Source organism: Bombina bombina, chromosome 7 (assembly GCF_027579735.1).
Source record: "Bombina bombina isolate aBomBom1 chromosome 7, aBomBom1.pri, whole genome shotgun sequence".
Taxonomy (NCBI): Eukaryota; Metazoa; Chordata; class Amphibia; order Anura; family Bombinatoridae; genus Bombina; species Bombina bombina.
Genome location: NC_069505.1, coordinates 475,636,369 through 475,660,017, shown reverse-complemented (window position 1 = coordinate 475,660,017; position 23,649 = coordinate 475,636,369). Strand labels below are relative to the sequence as shown.

Sequence of the window (23,649 nt, the reverse complement as noted above, 5' to 3'; positions counted from 1 at the left end):
CCTGCTATACACATCACTGTCATCATACCTGCGCTTTCCTGACACATGAACGCTTTATCCATTCTGTTTTACCTTCAGTAGATTAACGTGTACAGCAGTCCCGCCCGCTGTACACAACACTAGAACAAAACCGTTCACAGTAAATGGGAGATTTCAACTATTGGATGCTTTTAGCCACCTCTCCTCCAATCTTATTGCTCTTTCAAGAAGATTGATGTGTACAGCAGTCCCGCCCCGCCGTACACGTCACTGTTCTGGGTAGAGCTTTCTCATTATAGCAGGTGGAACCTTTATCATTCAATCGTGTGTGTATGTGAGATGATTCAATGATTCAACTTACTTGGCTTTATTGTTTAGTAATGTTCCTTAGGGAATTCAGTAAAATACACTTTCTGCAAGTAAACAGAGAATCTTCTAATCATCTGTTCACTTAGCAGACCGGATAGAAATATAAGGGGCTTGTGAACACCTGTTACTAGGGGAGCTTGTTCGCTCCTGTGTAGTAACAGGTGTTTAGTTAGTCCTAAAAGCTTAAGTCATTTTAGACAAGAGCTGATTGGAGGTATGCGCTTTGGTTATGAAAAAAGCACACACACAATTGAATGATAAGGGTTGCACTGCTATAATGGGAAAGCTATATACATAACAGTGTTGTGTACAGCGGGCAGGACTGCTGTACACGTCAATCTACTGAAGGTAAAACAGAACGGATAAAGCGTTCATGTGTCAAGAAAGCGCAGGTATGATGACAGTGATGTGTATAGCAGGCAGGACTGCTGTACATATCACTTTACTATTTGAGGCACAAAAGTTTCAAGAGGAATAGAGGTAATACAATTATTGGAATAGCTCTAATAGTGATGTGTACAGCAGGTGGCGCTGCTGTACTTGTTTATAAAGTGCTGAGAAGCTACATTGATAGGCGGAGCCAATGAAGTGATTGACAGGAATTGTAGAATACAAAAATAATGAATATATAATAATGTAGAAGAAAAAAAAAATGCAAATTGTTTATAAAACATGAAATAAACATTTTGCAAATTTCATTTATAATAAAAAATGTACCATCCCTTTAAACACAGATAGTCACGCATATAAAAGTTACACAGAGCACACACACACATACATACATACTGTTACACATATAAAGTTACACAGAGCACACACATACATACTGTTACACATATAAAGTTACACAGAGCACACACATACATACTGTTACACATATAAAGTTACACAGAGCACACACATACATACTGTTACACATATAAAGTTACACAGAGCACACACATACATACTGTTACACATATAAAGTTACACAGAGCACACACATACTGTTACACATATAAAGTTACACAGAGCACACACACTGTTACACATATAAAGTTACACAGAGCACACACACTGTTACACATATAAAGTTACACAGAGCACACATACTGTTACACATATAAAGTTACACAGAGCACACACACACATACTGTTACACAGAGCACACACAGATACCGTTACACATATAAAGTTACACAGAGCGCACACACACAGATACCGTTACACATATAAAGTTACACAGAGCGCACACACACAGATACCGTTACACATATAAAGTTACACAGAGCACACACACACAGATACCGTTACACATATAAAGTTACACAGAGCACACACACACAGATACCGTTACACATATAAAGTTACACAGAGCACACACACACAGATACCGTTACACATATAAAGTTACACAGAGCACACACACACAGATACCGTTACACATATAAAGTTACACAGAGCACACACACACAGATACCGTTACACAGAGCACACACACACACAGATACCGTTACACATATAAAGTTACACAGAGCACACACACACACAGATACCGTTACACATATAAAGTTACACAGAGCACACACACACACAGATACCGTTACACATATAAAGTTACACAGAGCACACACACACACAGATACCGTTACACATATAAAGTTACACAGAGCACACACACACACAGATACCGTTACACATATAAAGTTACACAGAGCACACACACACACAGATACCGTTACACATATAAAGTTACACAGAGCACACACACACACAGATACCGTTACACATATAAAGTTACACAGAGCACACACACACACACACAGATACCGTTACACATATAAAGTTACACAGAGCACACACACACACACACAGATACCGTTACACATATAAAGTTACACAGAGCACACACACACAGATACCGTTACACATATAAAGTTACACAGAGCACACACACACACAGATACCGTTACACATATAAAGTTACACAGAGCACACACACACAGATACCGTTACACATATAAAGTTACACAGAGCACACACAGATACCGTTACACATATAAAGTTACACAGAGCACACACAGATACCGTTACACATATAAAGTTACACAGAGCACACACAGATACCGTTACACATATAAAGTTACACAGAGCACACACAGATACCGTTACACATATAAAGTTACACAGAGCACACACAGATACCGTTACACATATAAAGTTACACAGAGCACACACACACAGATACCGTTACACATATAAAGTTACACAGAGCACACACACACAGATACCGTTACACATATAAAGTTACACAGAGCACACACACACAGATACCGTTACACATATAAAGTTACACAGAGCACACACACACAGATACCGTTACACATATAAAGTTACACAGAGCACACACACACAGATACCGTTACACATATAAAGTTACACAGAGCACACACACACAGATACCGTTACACATATAAAGTTACACAGAGCACACACACACAGATACCGTTACACATATAAAGTTACACAGAGCACACACACACAGATACCGTTACACATATAAAGTTACACAGAGCACACACACACAGATACCGTTACACATATAAAGTTACACAGAGCACACACACACAGATACCGTTACACATATAAAGTTACACAGAGCACACACACACAGATACCGTTACACATATAAAGTTACACAGAGCACACACACACAGATACCGTTACACATATAAAGTTACACAGAGCACACACACACAGATACCGTTACACATATAAAGTTACACAGAGCACACACACACAGATACCGTTACACATATAAAGTTACACAGAGCACACACACACAGATACCGTTACACATATAAAGTTACACAGAGCGCACACAGATACCGTTACACCTATAAAGTTACACAGAGCGCACACAGATACCGTTACACCTATAAAGTTACACAGAGCGCACACAGATACCGTTACACCTATAAAGTTACACAGAGCGCACACAGATACCGTTACACCTATAAAGTTACACAGAGCGCACACAGATACCGTTACACCTATAAAGTTACACAGAGCGCACACAGATACCGTTACACCTATAAAGTTACACAGAGCGCACACAGATACCGTTACACCTATAAAGTTACACAGAGCGCACACAGATACCGTTACACCTATAAAGTTACACAGAGCGCACACAGATACCGTTACACCTATAAAGTTACACAGAGCGCACACAGATACCGTTACACATATAAAGTTACACAGAGCGCACACAGATACCGTTACACATATAAAGTTACACAGAGCGCACACAGATACCGTTACACATATAAAGTTACACAGAGCGCACACAGATACCGTTACACATATAAAGTTACACAGAGCACACACAGATACCGTTACACATATAAAGTTACACAGAGCACACACAGATACCGTTACACATATAAAGTTACACAGAGCACACACAGATACCGTTACACATATAAAGTTACACAGAGCACACACAGATACCGTTACACATATAAAGTTACACAGAGCACACACAGATACCGTTACACATATAAAGTTACACAGAGCACACACAGATACCGTTACACATATAAAGTTACACAGAGCACACACAGATACCGTTACACATATAAAGTTACACAGAGCACACACAGATACTGTTACACATATAAAGTTACACAGAGCACACACACACATACTGTTACACATAGCACACACACATACTGTTACACATATAAAGTTACACATAGCACATACACATACTGTTACACATATAAAGTTACACAGAGCACACACACATACTGTTACACATATAAAGTTACACAGAGCACACACACACATACTTTTACACAGAGCACACACACACACATACTGTTACACATATAAAGTTACACAGAGCACACACAGATACCGTTACACATATAAAGTTACACAGAGCACACACAGATACCGTTACACATATAAAGTTACACAGAGCACACACAGATACCGTTACACATATAAAGTTACACAGAGCACACACAGATACTGTTACACATATAAAGTTACACAGAGCACACACAGATACCGTTACACATATAAAGTTACACAGAGCACACACACACTGTTACACATAGCACACACACATACTGTTACACATATAAAGTTACACAGAGCACACACACACACATACTTTTACACAGAGCACACACACACATACTGTTACACATATAAAGTTACACAGAGCACACACACACATACTGTTACACATATAAAGTTACACATAGCACACACACATACTGTTACACATATAAAGTTACACAGAGCACACACACATACTGTTACACATATAAAGTTACACAGAGCACACACACATACTGTTACACATATAAAGTTACACAGAGCACACACACACATACTTTTACACAGAGCACACACACACAGATACTGTTACACATATAAAGTTACACAGAGCACACACAGATACTGTTACACATATAAAGTTACACAGAGCACACACAGATACTGTTACACATATAAAGTTACACAGAGCACACACAGATACTGTTACACATATAAAGTTACACAGAGCACACACAGATACTGTTACACATATAAAGTTACACAGAGCACACACACATACTGTTACACATATAAAGTTACACAGAGCACACACAGATACTGTTACACATATAAAGTTACACAGAGCACACACAGATACTGTTACACATATAAAGTTACACAGAGCACACACAGATACTGTTACACATATAAAGTTACACAGAGCACACACACACACACACACACACACACATACTGTTACACAGAGCACACACACACACATACTGTTACACATATAAAGTTACACAGAGCACACACACATACTGTTACACATATAAAGTTACACAGAGCACACACACATACTGTTACACATATAAAGTTACACAGAGCACACACACACACATACTGTTACACATAGCACACACACATACTGTTACACATATAAAGTTACACAGAGCACACACACACATACTTTTACACAGAGCACACACACACATACTGTTACACATATAAAGTTACACAGAGCACACACACACATACTGTTACACATAGCACACACACATACTGTTACACATATAAAGTTACACAGAGCACACACACATACTGTTACACATATAAAGTTACACAGAGCACACACACACATACTGTTACACATATAAAGTTACACAGAGCACACACACACATACTTTTACACAGAGCACACACACACATACTGTTACACATATAAAGTTACACAGAGCACACACACACATACTGTTACACATATAAAGTTACACAGAGCACACACACACATACTTTTACACAGAGCACACACACACATACTGTTACACATATAAAGTTACACAGAGCACACACAGATACTGTTACACATACAAAGTTACACAGAGCACACACACATACAGTTACACATATAAAGTTACACAGAGCACACACACATACAGTTACACATATAAAGTTACACAGAGCACACACACACATACTGTTACACATATAAAGTTACACAGAGCACACACACACATACTGTTACACATATAAAGTTACACAGAGCACACACACACATACTGTTACACATATAAAGTTACACAGAGCACACACACATACTGTTACACATAGTTACACAGAGCACACACACATACTGTTACACATAGTTACACAGAGCACACACACATACTGTTACACATAGTTACACAGAGCAAACACATACAGTTACGCATAGCACACACATACAGTTACACATTAAATTACACACATACAATTACACACAGATCCTGTGACACATGTACAGTTACACACGCAGATCATGTTACATATATAAAGTTACACACAGATCCTGTTACACATAAAGTTACACACACATCCTGTTACACATATAAAGTTACACACAGATCCTGTTACACATATAAAGTTACACACAGATCCTGTTACACATATAAAGTTACACACACATTATAGATATAAAGTTACACACAGATCCTCCTGTTACACATATAAAGTTACACACAGATCATATTACATATATAAAGTTACACACAGATCCTGTTACACATAAAGTTACACACACATCCTGTTACACATATAAAGTTACACACAGATCCTGTTACACATATAAAGTTACACACAGATCCTCCTGTTACACATATAAAGTTACACACAGATCATATTACATATATAAAGTTACACACGCAGATCATGTTACACATATAAAGTTACACACAGATCCCGTTACACACACATTATAGATATAAAGTTACAGACACTTCGTTGTCAGAATAATTTACTGACCAGATTACTTTGAGCAAGCACGCACTATGAGGAAGTAAAAACGATACAGTGACCGTCGTCTTCATCACAAAGAACGCGGGAACAGGAATATAAAAAGAACTACGATTCCCATAATGCATTCACCCGAAAACTGGGAGAAAAAAAACAGAAACGAAGTAACAGAATTTATTTCAGTGAAAGTGTTATCCGCAGTAAAGTTGGTGCAAAATCACATGATACCTACCAGCATGCATTGCACTGTACGTGCTAAGTAACTGATGCATTCAAAGTAGTCTATCTGCAGAGTGGAGCTCCACTCTAGACAGGAAACATGTGACCTCCACTGCATTTTTTTTTTTTCTATTTCAATAAAACTTTAATGTATCAAACAACCAATATGCACAATCATTCAGAAAACGTTTTTTTTTAAAATAAACTTTAATGTATCAAACAACCAATAGGCACAATTCTGAAAACAAAATTGGTTTCTTTTGGTTTATGGCGAGTGACATTTATAAGGTTAAAGGGACAGTCAACACCAGAATTTTTGTTGTTTTAAAAGCTAGATAATCCCTTTATTACCCATTCCCCAGTTTTGAATAACCAACACAGTTATAATAATATACTTTTTACTTCTGTGATTAACTTGTATCTAATCATCTTCTGACAGCCCCCTGATCACATGACATTTTATTTATTATCTATTGACTTTCATTTTAGCCAATTAGTGCAGTGTCTGCCACAATCCACGGGCATGCTCACAATGTTATCTATAGGGTTTACCTGAACTAGCTCTCCCCTGCTGTGAAAAGCAAATACAAAAGTATGTGATTAGAGGCGGCCTTCAAGGGCTTAGAAATTATCATATGAGCCTTCCTAGGTCTAGCTTTCAACTAAGAATACCAAAAGAACAAAGCAAAATTGGTGATAAAAGTAAATTGGAAAGTTGTTTAAAATTACATGCCCTATTTGAAACATGAAAGTTTTTTTTGGACTTGACTGTCCCTTTAAGGCAAAGTGTAAGCGAATGTAATGATTAAGTTATAAATAGATCAGGAAATCACAGGAGGAATTCTTTAGTGTTTATGTATTATCTACTGTTTTAAATGAACAATACACAACTATTTAAAGCTCCACTCTACACAAGAAACACAATGTGACATCCACAACCTCCAGGGGAAGTTCTCTTTAAACAAGAAGAAGGTTTGCTGCATTCTTTTTTTTATTTAACCCCGTAGTGACCTGACTGTTGTACCAATTTTTTAGCGTTGGCGACCAGGGCTGTTTTTACATTGCTGCAGTGTTTGTGTTTAGCTGCAATTTCCCTCTTACGCCTTTACTGTACCCACACATATTATATACTCAGTACTGTACCCACACATATTATATACTCATTACTGTACTCACACATATTATATACTCATTACTGTACCACACACATTATATACTCATTACTGTACCCACACATATTATATACTCATTACTGTACCCACACATATTATATACTCATTACTGTACTCACACATATTATATACTCAGTACTGTACCCACACATATTATATACTCATTACTGTACTCACACATATTATATACTAATTTACTGTACCCACACATATTATATACTCATTACTGTACCCACACATATTATATACTCATTACTGTACCACACACATTATATACTCATTTACTGTACCCACACATATTATATACTCAGTACTGTACCCACACATATTATATACTCATTACTGTACCACACACATTATATACTCATTACTGTACCCACACATATTATATACTCATTACTGTACCCACACATATTATATACTCATTACTGTACTCACACATATTATATACTCAGTACTGTACCCACACATATTATATACTCATTACTGTACTCACACATATTATATACTCATTTACTGTACCCACACATATTATATACTCATTACTGTACTCACACATATTATATACTTATTACTGTACCCACACATATTATATACTCATTACTGTACCACACACATTATATACTCATTTACTGTACCCACACATATTATATACTCAGTACTGTACCCACACATATTATATACTCATTACTGTACCACACACATTATATACTCATTACTGTACCCACACATATTATATACTCATTACTGTACTCACACATATTATATACTCATTACTGTACTCACACATATTATATACTCATTTACTGTACCCACACATATTATATACTCATTACTGTACTCACACATATTATATACTCATTATACTGTACCCACACATATTATATACTCATTACTGTACTCACACATATTATATACTCATTACTGTACCCACACATATTATATACTCATTATACTGTACCCACACATATTATATACTCATTACTGTACTCACACATATTATATACTCATTACTGTACTCACACATATTATATACTCATTACTGTACCCACACATATTATATACTCATTACTGTACTCACACATATTATATACTCATTACTGTACACACATATTATATACTCATTACTGTACCCACACATATTATATACTCATTACTGTACTCACACATATTATATACTCATTATACTGTACCCACACATATTATATACTCATTACTGTACCCACACATATTATATACTCATTACTGTACTCACACATATTATATACTCATTTACTGTACCCACACATATTATATACTCATTTACTGTACCCACACATATTATATACTTATTACTGTACTCACACACATATTATATACTCATTACTGTACCCACACATATTATATACTCATTACTGTACTCACACATATTATATACTCATTACTGTACCACACATATTATATACTCATTACTGTACCCACACATATTATATACTCATTACTGTACCACACATATTATATACTCATTACTGTACCCACACATATTATATACTCATTACTGTACTCACACATATTATATACTCATTACTGTACCCACACATATTATATACTCAGTACTGTACTCACACATATTATATACTCATTACTGTACACACATATTATATACTCAGTACTGTACCCACACATATTATATGTTCATTACTGTACTCACACACATATTATATACTCATTACTGTACACACATATTATATACTCATTACTGTACTCACACATATTATATACTCAGTACTGTACTCATACATATTATATACTCATTACTGTAAACACATATTATATACTCATTACTGTACTCACACATATTATATACTCAGTACTGTACTCACACATATTATATACTCATTACTGTACACATATATTATATACTCAGTACTGTACTCACACATATTATATACTCAGTACTGTACTCACACATATTATATACTCATTACTGTACCCACACATATTATATACTCATTACTGTACTCACACATATTATATACTCAGTACTGTACTCACACATATTATATACTCATTACTGTACTCACACACATATTATATACTCATTACTGTACACACATATTATATACTCATTACTGTACACACATATTATATACTCAGTACTGTACCCACACATATTATATACTCATTACTGTACTCACACACATATTATATACTCATTACTGTACACACATATTATATACTCATTACTGTACCCACACATATTATATACTCATTTACTGTACCACACATATTATATACTCAGTACTGTACCCACACATATTATATACTCAGTACTGTACCACACATATTATATACTGTTTATATACTCATTACTGTACCCACACATATTATATACTCATTACTGTACCCACACATATTATATACTCATTACTGTACCCACATATTATATATTTATTTACTGTACTCACACACATATTATATACTCATTACTGTACCCACACATATTATATACTCATTACTGTACCCACACACATATTATATACTCATTACTGTACCCACATATTATATACTTATTTACTGTACTCACACACATATTATATACTCATTACTGTACCCACACATATTATATACTCATTACTGTACCCACACACATATTATATACTCATTACTGTACTCACACATATTATATACTCATTTACTGTACCCACACATATTATATACTCATTACTGTACCCATACATATTATATACTCATTACTGTACTCACACATATTATATACTCATTTACTGTACCCACACATATTATATACTCATTACTGTACTCACACATATTATATACTCATTACTGTACCCACACACATATTATATACTCATTACTGTACTCACACATATTATATACTCATTACTGTACCCACACACATATTATATACTCATTACTGTACTCACACATATTATATACTCATTACTGTACACACACACATATTATATACTCATTACTGTACTCACACATATTATATACTCATTACTGTACACACACACATATTATATACTCATTACTGTACTCACACATATTATATACTCATTACTGTACCCACACACATATTATATACTCATTACTGTACTCACACATATTATATACTCATTACTGTACCCACACATATTATATACTCATTACTGTACCCACACATATTATATACTCATTACTGTACTCACACATATTATATACTCATTACTGTACCCAGACATATTATATACTCATTACTGTACTCACACATATTATATACTCATTACTGTACCCACACATATTATATACTCATTACTGTACTCACACATATTATATACTCATTACTGTACCCACACATATTATATACTTATTACTGTACCCACACATATTATATACTCATTACTGTACCCACACATATTATATACTTATTACTGTACCCACACATATTATATACTCATTACTGTACCCACACATATTATATACCGTTTTTCTCGCCATAAGATTGACTTTCTACGATACCATTATTTTCATCATATCATAATTTTTACTAAATATTTTTATAAATTATGATTAAAAATATTAAAAAACACGCTTTTTTTTTTTACTTTTACCCCTAAAATCTGTTACGCATCTACAACCCCCAAGAAAACAAGATGGCTAAACAGTTTCTTCATTTTGTCCTGAGTTTTGAAATACCCAATTTTCAATTTTTACAATTAACCTTTTTCTCCTTCAGTGACCTTTTAACCCCAACCCTCCCCCTAGATCTAACCCTCCCCCTAGATCTACCACTAAGCCTAGATCTAACCCTAACCCTACATAACTATTTATTTTTATTATTTTTACTATTTAATTTTTTTTCATCTGTTACAGCTGCGGTCCTTAAGGAGATAAAGGGATAGTAAATTCAAAATTTAACTTGCATGATTCAGATAGAACATGTCATTTTAAGACACTTATAAATTCACATCTATTTTTAAATGTGCTTTGTTCTCTTGTTATCCCTTGCTGAAAGAGAATACGCACATATTCAACACTAGTGGGAGCTAGCTGCTGATTTTTGCCTGCACACATTTGTCTTTTGCGATTGGATGACTATGGCTCCATTCGGGCAGCGCTCCAAGCAAACTGGGACTCGCTTGTAGCGTTTTCCTCACATTTGCAAGTGAGATGCCTGGCGTTTTTGAGTGCTCTGATGATATAAGTCCCAGCGCTTCCATCGTGCTGGAAAAGCTGTCACTTTTCAGAGCAAGCTCAGACGCTTGGCAACATGGCAGCCTCCACACACGTTTTGCTGTGGAGGCTGCCATGTTTTTATAAGCAGCAGAGGAGGGACAGGTGAGGCGGATGAGTCTGACAGCAGCATTTAGTACAGGGCAAATTGGAGATAGGTTAAGTAAGCCCTGTACTAAATGCTGCTGTCATGCTTATCCGGTGTTATGCTGAGAATTGTTTCCCCAGTGTCTCTGGTTTCCCCTGCCTCTCGGCAAACATTGGAACTCTGACCCACCTCCATTCAGCTGCTCTCAGCTCAGCACCTGTACTATTATTAGCTTAATGTGGCAGGATAAGCTACAGGGGCTGAGCTGAGAACAGCTGAATGAAGGTGGGTCAGAGTTCCAATGTTTGCCGAGAGGCAGGGGAAACCATTCTCGAACAACAGTGTTGTGTAAACAGCTTAAATAAAAATAATCCTCCACTAATAAAGAGAGACACAATTTAAACATTTTTACAGTCAGCTACAAGGGAGCTTATTTAAAAACGTTCATTATTGTGCAGCAGATCCCTTTGCGCATGCAATCGTTTTCTCTAAGCTCCCTTGCTTGTGACGTCACCTAGCGCCACGTCATCGCTGGAAGTGAAGCGCCTCCACTAGCTCCTGAGCGCTGCCCGAACGCGGCCTATATGTGTTCATCTTGCTGCCAGTAGTGCAATGTTGTTCCTTCAGCAAAGGATAACAAGAGAACGAAGCAGATTTTATAATGGAAGTAAATTGGAAACTGCATGTTCTTTCTGATTTATAAAAGTCTGTTTTTGACTTGAGTGTCCCTTAAATGATTTTTTATTTATTATGAAAATAACAGTTTTGATTCTGACTATGACTAAGTTTCCTCCCATGTGCTTGACACAGGAGCCAGCAATCATTAAAGATCTACACATTGCTATACAATGGGTTGTCAAGAATGAGGCACTGTTCTGTGGGCGCATAACCATGCCAAGTTATGTGTCAATGAATGAAGATGACCGCCAGAAGGCCATAGATAACGTGATGCAAAGAGAAGAACCAGAAGCAAGGGAGCCATTCCTCTTTGTATTTCAGCACAGAGAAGATATGGAGTTGTTTTTGCAGGCATGTCTTGACCAACAGGGCCTCCAAGTTAATGTCATGTTCAACAAATGACTGATGGACAAGGGGTGGTGGTGTGTTTCTGTTTAAATTATTGATAATAATAAAAAAATAAGATAATTAACACCATTTCTGAGTCAGTGCTTTAATAACACACTACCACAAGTATGAAGGTACAAGATAATTATAGGTAACAGTATATATATATATAGCAGTAGCCTATTGTTGCTTCTGCTTTCATAGTATAAGGTTAGGGTTATAAGTTCAAATGGTTTCTGACCTTGATTGAACACGATTCTCCAGAGCTCCGGGGAACAGCAAGAAAGCACACAAGCACAGAGAGTGTTTCTCACTAGTTCCGTTTACTGTAAGTATACACAGCAGTTATATAGCAGTCTCGCATCATGAGGCTACAGGAAATGCAGTTTGAGGAGTAACATAAAATGTCCATATATGTCTATCTAAGAAACATATTAAAGGAAGTTGTGGGTGTTGTTTGCTGTATTACAGACAATCATATGAGTTTCAAAATGCCCTCATGTGTCGGTTACAAGTCACCCAGTAACATAATATACCTATCAACACACAGACACATAAAACACACAAAGACATAGAGACACACACACAGCCTCACTGAGACATCCAGAGAAAACAGAGAGACATACACTCTCATTGAGACACCCACAGAAACTGCACATACATACACACACCCTCACAGAGACAACCAAAGAAAACACACAGACATACTCACACACCCTCAGAGAGACATCCACAGAAAACGCAGACATACATACACACACCCTCAAAGAGACATCCACATAAAAAATTATACACATCCACCCTCACAGAGGCATCAAGAGGAAATACACAAAGACATACATACACACACCCTCACAGGGACACAAATAGAAAAAGCACAACGACATATGCACACACCCTCACAGACATACACAGAAAATGCATATACACCCACTCTCACAGAGAGACCAACAAAAACAACAAAACAGTGTTTGACATGCATGATAAAAAAAATTGCAGAAATTAAGAGATCACTTTTTAAACAATCAGATTTGCAAATGTGCAAACAAAAATGAAACTCTATGAATTCAAAATTGTAGATTAATGTTATCGGTAGATGGTTAGATGAAGAAAAGTACTTTTAAAAGGTTGACATATGTTTGTGTTTTGTCCCCCAAACAAGAGCAACACTTCAATTATGGTGTAAACATGTTCCCATCTGTCAGCTGTACTTATGGATTTTGAAAATGCTGTGCTCTATATGGTCTTGGTGGAACCATAAGCCGTGGCACTAGGTCTCATACCATTAGATATGGTTAAATGCATGATTTAGGCTCGTTTGTATGTATTTCAAAATTAAGTCAGCTGTAGTGTAAACTGAACAGTGTTAAGTTAACCTGTATCATTTGAAACACTGAGAAATCTTAGGCCTAGATTTGGAGTTCGGCGGTAAAAGGTCTGTTAACGCTCCGCGGGCTTTTTTCTGGCCGCACCATAAAATTAACTCTGGTATCGAGAGTTCAAACAAATGCTGCGTTAGGCTCCAAAAAAGGAGCGTAGAGCATTTTTACCGCAAATGCAACTCTCGATACCAGAGTTGCTTACGGACGCGGCCGGCCTCAAAAACGTGCTCGTGCACGATTCCCCCATAGGAAACAATGGGGCTGTTTGAGCTGAAAAAAAACCTAACACCTGCAAAAAAGCAGCGTTCAGCTCCTAACGCAGCCCCATTGTTTCCTATGGGGAAACACTTCCTACGTCTGCACCTAACACTCTAACATGTACCCCGAGTCTAAACACCCCTAACCTTACACTTATTAACCCCTAATCTGCCGCCCCCGCTATCGCTGACCCCTGCATATTTTTTTAACCCCTAATCTGCCGCTCCGTAAACCGCCGCTACCTACATTATCCCTATGTACCCCTAATCTGCTGCCCCTAACACCGCCGACCCCTATATTATATTTATTAACCCCTAATCTGCCCCCCTCAACGTCGCCGACACCTGCCTACACTTATTAACCCCTAATCTGCCGAGCGGACCTGAGTGCTACTATAATAAAGTTATTAACCCCTAATCCGCCTCACTAACCCTATCATAAATAGTATTAACCCCTAATCTGCCCTCCCTAACATCGCCGACACCTACCTTCAATTATTAACCCCTAATCTTCCGATCGGAGCTCACCGCTATTCTAATAAATGGATTAACCCCTAAAGCTAAGTCTAACCCTAACACTAACACCCCCCTAAGTTAAATATAATTTTTATCTAACGAAATAAATTAACTCTTATTAAATAAATGATTCCTATTTAAAGCTAAATACTTACCTGTAAAATAAATCCTAATATAGCTACAATATAAATTATAATTATATTATAGCTATTTTAGGATTAATATTTATTTTACAGGCAACTTTGTAATTATTTTAACCAGGTACAATAGCTATTAAATAGTTAAGAACTATTTAATAGTTACCTAGTTAAAATAATAACAAATTTACCTGTAAAATAAATCCTAACCTAAGATATAATTAAACCTAACACTACCCTATCAATAAAATAATTAAATAAACTACCTACAATTAACCTAACACTACACTATCAATAAATTAATTAAACACAATTCCTACAAATAAATACAATTAAATAAACTAGCTAAAGTACAAAAAATAAAAAAGAACTAAGTTACAGAAAATAAAAAAATATTTACAAACATAAGAAAAATATTACAACAATTTTAAACTAATTACACCTACTCTAAGCCCCCTAATAAAATAACAAAGCCCCCCAAAATAAAAAATTCCCTACCCTATTCTAAATTAAAAAAGCGGCAGGATCCTGAAGACCTCCAGCGCGGAACATCCATCCGGACCGACGACTGAACGACGAATGACTGTTCCTTTAAGGGACGTCATCCAAGATGGCGTCCCTCGAATTCCGATTGGCTGATAGGATTCTATCAGCCAATCGGAATTAAGGTAGGAATTTTCTGATTGGCTGATGGAATCAGCCAATCAGAATCTAGTTCAATCCGATTGGCTGATCCAATCAGCCAATCAGATTGAGCTCGCATTCTATTGGCTGTTCCGATCAGCCAATAGAATGCGAGCTCAATCTGATTGGCTGATTGGATCGGCCAATCGGATTGAACTAGATTCTGATTGGCTGATTCCATCAGCCAATCAGAAAATTCCTACCTTAATTCCGATTGGCTGATAGAATCCTATCAGCCAATCGGAATTCGAGGGACGCTATCTTGGATGACGTCCCTTAAAGGAACAGTCATTCGTCGTTCAGTCGTCGGTCCGGATGGATGTTCCGCGCTGGAGGTCTTCAGGATCCTGCCGCTTCGCTCCGGATGGAAGAAGATCGAAGATGCCGCTTGGAGAAGATGTTTGCCGGTCCGGATGTCCTCTTCTTGCCGGATAGGAGGAAGACTTTGGAGCCTCTTCTGGACCGGATTATGGATCGCCAACCCCCGCTTGGGTTGGATGAAGATCTTGGAGCCAGGACGGATCGGTGATACCTGGATGGTGAAGACAAGGTAGGAAGATCTTCAGGGGATTAGTGTTAGGTTTATTTAAGGGGGGTTTGGGTTAGATTAGGGGTATGTGGGTGGTGGGTTGTAATGTTGGGGGGGGGGTATTGTATGTTTTTTTTTACAGGCAAAAGAGCTGAAATTCTTGGGGCATGCCCCGCAAAGGGCCCTGTTCAGGGCTGGTAAGGTAAAAGAGCTTGTAACTTTTTTAATTTAGAATAGGGTAGGGAATTTTTTATTTTGGGGGGCTTTGTTATTTTATTAGGGGGCTTAGAGTAGGTGTAATTAGTTTAAAATTGTTGTAATATTTTTCTTATGTTTGTAAATATTTTTTTATTTTCTGTAACTTAGTTCTTTTTTATTTTTTGTACTTTAGCTAGTTTATTTAATTGTATTTATTTGTAGGAATTGTGTTTAATTAATTTATTGATAGTGTAGTGTTAGGTTAATTGTAGGTAATTGTAGGTAGTTTATTTAATTATTTTATTGATAGGGTAGTGTTAGGTTTAATTATAACTTAGGTTAGGATTTATTTTACAGGTAATTTTGTAATTATTTTAACTAGGTAGCTATTAAATAGTTCTTAACTATTTAATAGCTATTGTACCTGGTTAAAATAATTACAAAGTTGCCTGTAAAATAAATATTAATCCTAAAATAGCTATAATATAATTATAATTTATATTGTAGCTATATTAGGATTTATTTTACAGGTAAGTATTTAGCTTTAAATAGGAATAAGTTATTTAATAAGAGTTAATTTATTTCGTTAGATGTAAATTATATTTAACTTAGGGGGGTGTTAGTGTTAGACTTAGCTTTAGGGGTTAATCCATTTATTAGAATAGCGGTGAGCTCCGGTCGGCAGATTAGGGGTTAATAATTGAAGTTAGGTGTCGGCGATGTTAGGGAGGGCAGATTAGGGGTTAATACTATTTATGCTAGGGTTAGTGATGCGGGTTAGGGGTTAATAACTTTATTATAGTAGCGCTCAGGTCCGCTCGGCAGATTAGGAGTTAATAAGTGTAGGCAGGTGTCGGCGACGTTGTGGGGGGCAGATTAGGGGTTAATAAATATAATATAGGGGTCGGCGGTGTTAGGGGTAGCAGATTAGGGGTACATAGGGATAACGTAGGTGGCGGCGCTTTGCGGTCGGAAGATTAGGGGTTAATTATTTTAAGTAGCTGGCGGCGACGTTGTGGGGGGCAGGTTAGGGGTTAATAAATATAATACAGGGGTCGGCGGGGTTAGGGGCAGCAGATTAGGGGTACATAAATATAACGTAGGTGGCGGTCGGCAGATTAGGGGTTAAAAATTTTAATCGAGTGTCGGCGATGTGGGGGGGCCTCGGTTTAGGGGTACATAGGTAGTTTATGGGTGTTAGTGTACTTTAGGGTACAGTAGTTAAGAGCTTTATAAACCGGCGTTAGCCAGAAAGCTCTTAACTCCTGCTATTTTCAGGCGGCTGGAATTTTGTCGTTAGAGCTCTAACGCTCACTTCAGAAACGACTCTAAATACCAGCGTTAGAAAGATCCCATTGAAAAGATAGGCTACGCAAATGGCGTAGGGGGATCTGTGGTATGGAAAAGTCGCGGCTGAAAAGTGAGCGTTAGACCCTTTAATCACTGACTCCAAATACCAGCGGGCGGCCAAAACCAGCGTTAGGAGCCTCTAACGCTGGTTTTGACGGCTACCGCCGAACTCCAAATCTAGGCCTTAGTTTGAAAGTATAACTTTTTATGCATATGTAAAAATCATAGATAAAATGCCTCCTTGCATCTGTAAAGTCCTTGCATAAAGGGGCAGTAAACTGAAATGTAGTTAAAATGTATATATTACAAAAAAAAATATCTTTCAAAAGGGCAACTACCATTTGTGTATTAAGGAGGAAACCTTTATGCATGGCTTTAAATATAGAATTTCTACAGCATTGTCAAATAATCATAAATACACTGCTGCAGATTGCTAAAAAAATAAATGTTTTTTATGGACCCCTGGCCCCACCATACTACTACCACACTGAAGTTACAATCCAAAATTGCACAAAGAAATAAAAAAAAATTACTATGTAAGTCCTACCTCCTCTGCAAATGAAAGTGCTCTGCCATCTGACTCAGACACACACTGTACAAACTTAAAGGGCTACTGGACCCACATTTTTTCTTTCATGATTCAGATAGAGCATGCAATTTTAAGCAGCTTTATAATTTGTTCCTATTATAATTTTTTATTCGTTCTCTTGCTATCTTTATTTGAAAAGTTAGGAATGGAAGCTTTGGAGCATGGCTATTTTTTGTTCAGTACCCTGGATAGAGCTTGCTAATAGGTGCCTGCATTTAGCCATCCAATAAGCAAGCGTAACCCAGGTTCTCAAACTAACATGGGCCGGCTCAAACGCTTTTATTTCTTCTTTTTCAGATAAATATAGGAAGAGAACGAAGAAAATGTAATAATAGAAGTAAATACCTTTACTTGATAAGATAAGATAAAATATATGAAGTTGCAAAGTTGGCACCAGATTGTTTGCATTGGGCCATGCTGAAAATATTTGTCTATTCTATGATGAAGTTCATGCCGGGTATTTATCATCACAGAAATTAGTGACCCAAAAGGATTTTAACGCTTTTAAAATAACAGTTTATTATAAAAGGTAAAATATATGAAGTAGCAAGGTTGTCACCAATGTTTTCCATAAAGAGCGTTGGGCAAGGCTGATAACATGTCTGTCCTATGATGGGGTTCATGCCGTGTATATATCCACAAATAAATAAGTGGCTCAAAGGATTTTAACTCTTTTTAAAATAACAGTTACTTTTTGAAAACATAACCAAATTTGTTCCACATTTGCTATCTGTTTATTGCAATACTAGTGTTAAAGTCCGTGTAGACGGTCAAAAATGTGTCCAACTTACTAACCACTCCCTTATTTACCCACCTCTCCCTCCAAGAACCTTTGCCTACCATCTGACCCCCCCATCCACTCAGATCTCCTCTCTCTTATCCCCCCTCCCTCCTTCACCCTCCCTGCCACTTTCAACATCTAATTTTCTGCAGCGCAGAGGTACCACCCGCTCCCGTCTATATCTATCACCAATCCCTCTATCTCTATCACTATCCATATATCCCTCTATTGCTGTGTCCATCTATCCCTAGCCATCTATCCCTCTATCTCTATTCCTCTATCTCTATCCCTATCTCCCTATACCTATATCCATTTATCTCTATCCATCTATCACTATCCTGCTATCCCTATCTTAACATATTTTTTTTATGCAGCGCAGTGGTCCCAGCCTCTCCAGCCCCTCCAGCGATGGGGCTCCCACCTGCCTCCCTCCTTACCCTCCCACGCCATTGATTGGCACCACCGCTGCACAATACAGAAAGGGACACAGATTGCAGAAATGCCTCAGTATTGAGGCATAGTGCATTACCATTTTCTAAGCAACCGTTGCAGAGAGGGCCAGTGATGGTGCCGATCGTTGGTGGCATGCGAAGGATAGGAGGGAGGCAGGTGGGTGGCCCATCACTGGAGGTAGGAGGAAGAAGGCGGTAGGGTGTATGAGAGGGGCAGGAGCAGGTGGGAACGCTTATACTACGGAAAAAGTTGGAAGCTGGAAGGAGGGAGAGGGGGATAATAGATTAGTAAAATAAACTGGGAGAGGGTAGAGTGGTAGGGGAATGAGGGTGGGCAAATACACTACAGATTTTATTTTATATATCTACTGTATATAAAAAAAATAAAAGCAAATAAATATTAGCTACTGGCAGACAGCTGAAAGTACATAACATGTACGCTAAAAGTTAGAAGGGGGGGGGGGGTTAGAGAGCTGTTTGGGGGGGGGGGTCTGAACAAAGGAGATCCCAGAGATGCATTTACAACCATTTGTGCTATAATTGCACAAGCTGTTTGTTCAGTGATAAACCCAAAGTTTGTGAAAAAGTAAAACATTTTTTTTATTTGATCGCATTTGGCGGTGAAATGGTAGCATGAAATATAGCAAAATGGGCCTAGATCAATACTTTGGGTTGTCTACTACACGAAAGTGAAAATTAAACGTACAAGCTCCCTACAAGCTAATGAATTAACACCTTCACTGCTGGGCATAATAAAAGTGTGGTGCGCAGCAGCATTTAGCAGCCTTCTAATTACCAAAAAGCAATCCCAAAGCCATATAAGTCTGCTATTTCTGAACAAAGGGGATCCCAGAGAAGCATTTACAACCATTTGTGCCATAACTGCTTAAGCTTTTTGTAAATAATTTCAGTGGGAAACCTAAAGTTTGTGACAAAATGTGTGAAAAAGTTAACTTTTTTTTTTTATTTGATCGCCTTTGGCGGTGAAATGGTGGCATGAAATATACCAAAATGGGCCTAGATCAATACTTTGGGTTGTCTACTAAAAAAAAATATATACATGTCAATAGATATTCAGAGATTCCTGAAAGATATCAGTGTTCTAATGTAACAAGCGCTTATTTTGAAAAAAAAAAAATGGTTTGGAAATAGCAAAGTGCTACTTGTATTTATGGCCCTATAACTTACAAAAAAAGCAAAGAACATGTAAACATTGGGTATTTCTAAACTCAGGACAAAATTTAGAAACTATTTAGCATGGGTGTTTTTTGGTGGTTGTAGATATGTAACAGATTTTGGGGGTCAAAGTTAGAAAAAGTGTGTTTTTTTTTCATTTTTTCCTCATATTTTACAAAAAAAATTATAGTAAATTATAAGATATGATGAAAATAATGGTATCTTTAGAAAGTCCATTTAGTGGCGAGAAAAACGGTATATAATATGTGTGGGTACAGTAAATGAGTAAGAGGAAAATATAGCCCTGGTACTTAAAGGGACATGAAACCCAAATGTTTTATTTCATGATTTAGAAAAAGCATGCAATTTTAAACAACTTTCTAATTTACTTGTATTATCTAATTTGCTTCACTTTCTTGGTATACTTTGCTGAAAAGCATATCTAGATAGGCTCAGTAGCTGCTGATTGGTTGCTGCACATTGATGCCTCCTGTTATTGGCTCACCCATGTGCATTGCTATTTCTTCAACAAAGGATATCTGAAGAATGAAGCAAATTAGATAATAAAAGTAAATAAGAGTGTTGTTTAAAATTGTATTCTCTACTTGAATCCTGAAATAAAATTGTTGGGTTTAGTGTCCCTTTAAGGGTAAGAAAATGTAACAATGGTCTGGTCACTAAGGGGTTAATGTTCATTCACAGTGGTTACCTTATAAATCACAATCTGCATAAAACACTGTGAATGCAAGAAAGCTACAAAATGTTTCGTTTTCATAATCATTGTCACAGTCTATAGCTTGTTTGTTACATTAAAGTTGATTTAAAAAAAAAAAAAAAAAAGCTTTGAGTGGAGGTCACATGCTTCCTGTCTAGAGTGGAGCTCCACTCTGCAGTTGGACCCTTCTCGATGCATTTAGGGGTCTGGTCTGGTCTCACGTTTGATTGACGCGTAGCGCAATTATGCCGCGTGTTTGTGACTCTCTCGCCATCTAGTGGCTGTTTAGTGGTAAAGCTACATAAAGTTGCTAAAGTTGCTGAATAAACGATAACATAGAATAGCACAACAGCCATGGGTCCGTGACAAGGCAGTGACTACCAGATCATGATATCATAGTTGCCAACAGTCCCTGATTTCCAGGGACAGTCCCTGGATTTTGTTGTATGTCCCTGGATTTTTTTTGTCCCTGGAAATGTCCCTGAAAATCACCTTTGCGCAACATTTGTTGTTTGCATATATATATATATATATATATATATATATATATATATATATATATAGGCTTACCAGATGTCCCACTTTTACTGGGATTGTCCCGGTTTGGAGGCGCTGTCCCAGTGTCCCACCCAGTTGTTCATTCTGTCCCAGTAGGGTTGCCACCTCCAGGTTTCAAATCATGTGTCCGGGTTTCAGACCACCTGAAACCCAGACACATTATTCAAAATGACTGGACTGTGGCTCTTCAGCATAGTTAGATGCTGGTACTTTGTTACATACAGCCCTGCTTAGCTTAACGTTAGTGTCCTTCAAAGTTTACATTTAGTAATACAGGCTGAGTGAGCAGCATAGGGGTTTTTTTTTAATTTTGTAGTACTACTTGGTTTATTTTTCTAAGAATTTAACACCCCCCGCCGACCTCTGGTGACATTGCCGGTAATACACCTTTAGGGGAATCATATGGGTATGACTAGGAAGTACAGACAGGCAGGATTTTTGGCCTGGATCTTGCTTTACTTCATGCAGGATAGAATTTTGGCTGTAATCTTCCTGCATTATGGTATAGAGTAGCTTCTTAAACAGCTTTAGCGGGTACGTGTTTCTTTTTTACTTTCATTCATTGTTGTATTTATGCCTTATCAGTATTTGGCTCTGTTCCTTAATTAGACACATAAAACACATATTACACTGCAGATATTAATTTGTGAAATTGATAATTATGAAAGTGATAATTATGCTTTATGTTTGGCATTATTTAGAATCTGAGATTTAGATTAGTGATTTATTTGCCATGACAACGTAATGGTGCCTTTTTCACTAGGGGGTGGTGTTATGGTCTATTTAAACTGTGTGATTCACTTGTTTGACTGAGGAAGGGTAGAGTATCCACGAAACATTACACACATAAAAGCTACTACTTTAAAAGGACCGGTAATTGCCACGCCCCCTTGACCACGCTCCTGACCACACCCC

At 37.2% G+C, this 23,649-nt stretch overlaps 1 protein-coding gene and 1 long non-coding RNA gene across 2 annotated transcripts in view; one reads left to right on the top strand and one right to left on the bottom strand.

Moving 5' to 3' along the window:
* LOC128666773 (gastrula zinc finger protein XlCGF26.1) overlaps positions 1 to 6,929 on the bottom strand; it is a 140,378-nt gene extending 133,449 nt beyond the window's left edge. Inside the window, exons 1-2 of the mRNA XM_053721558.1 lie at positions 6,884 to 6,929; positions 6,661 to 6,790 (exon numbers count right to left, since the gene is read on the bottom strand). The gene's annotated coding sequence lies outside the window, so the exon portion shown is untranslated. The remainder of the gene's footprint in view (positions 1 to 6,660; positions 6,791 to 6,883) is intronic.
* A 779-nt stretch (positions 6,930 to 7,708) lies between these two features.
* On the top strand, positions 7,709 to 13,500 carry LOC128636000 (uncharacterized). Its single transcript, XR_008398645.1, has 2 exons — positions 7,709 to 7,842; positions 13,156 to 13,500. It is a non-coding gene; the product is annotated as an uncharacterized LOC128636000 (long non-coding RNA).
* Positions 13,501 to 23,649: the final 10,149 nt, after the last annotated feature.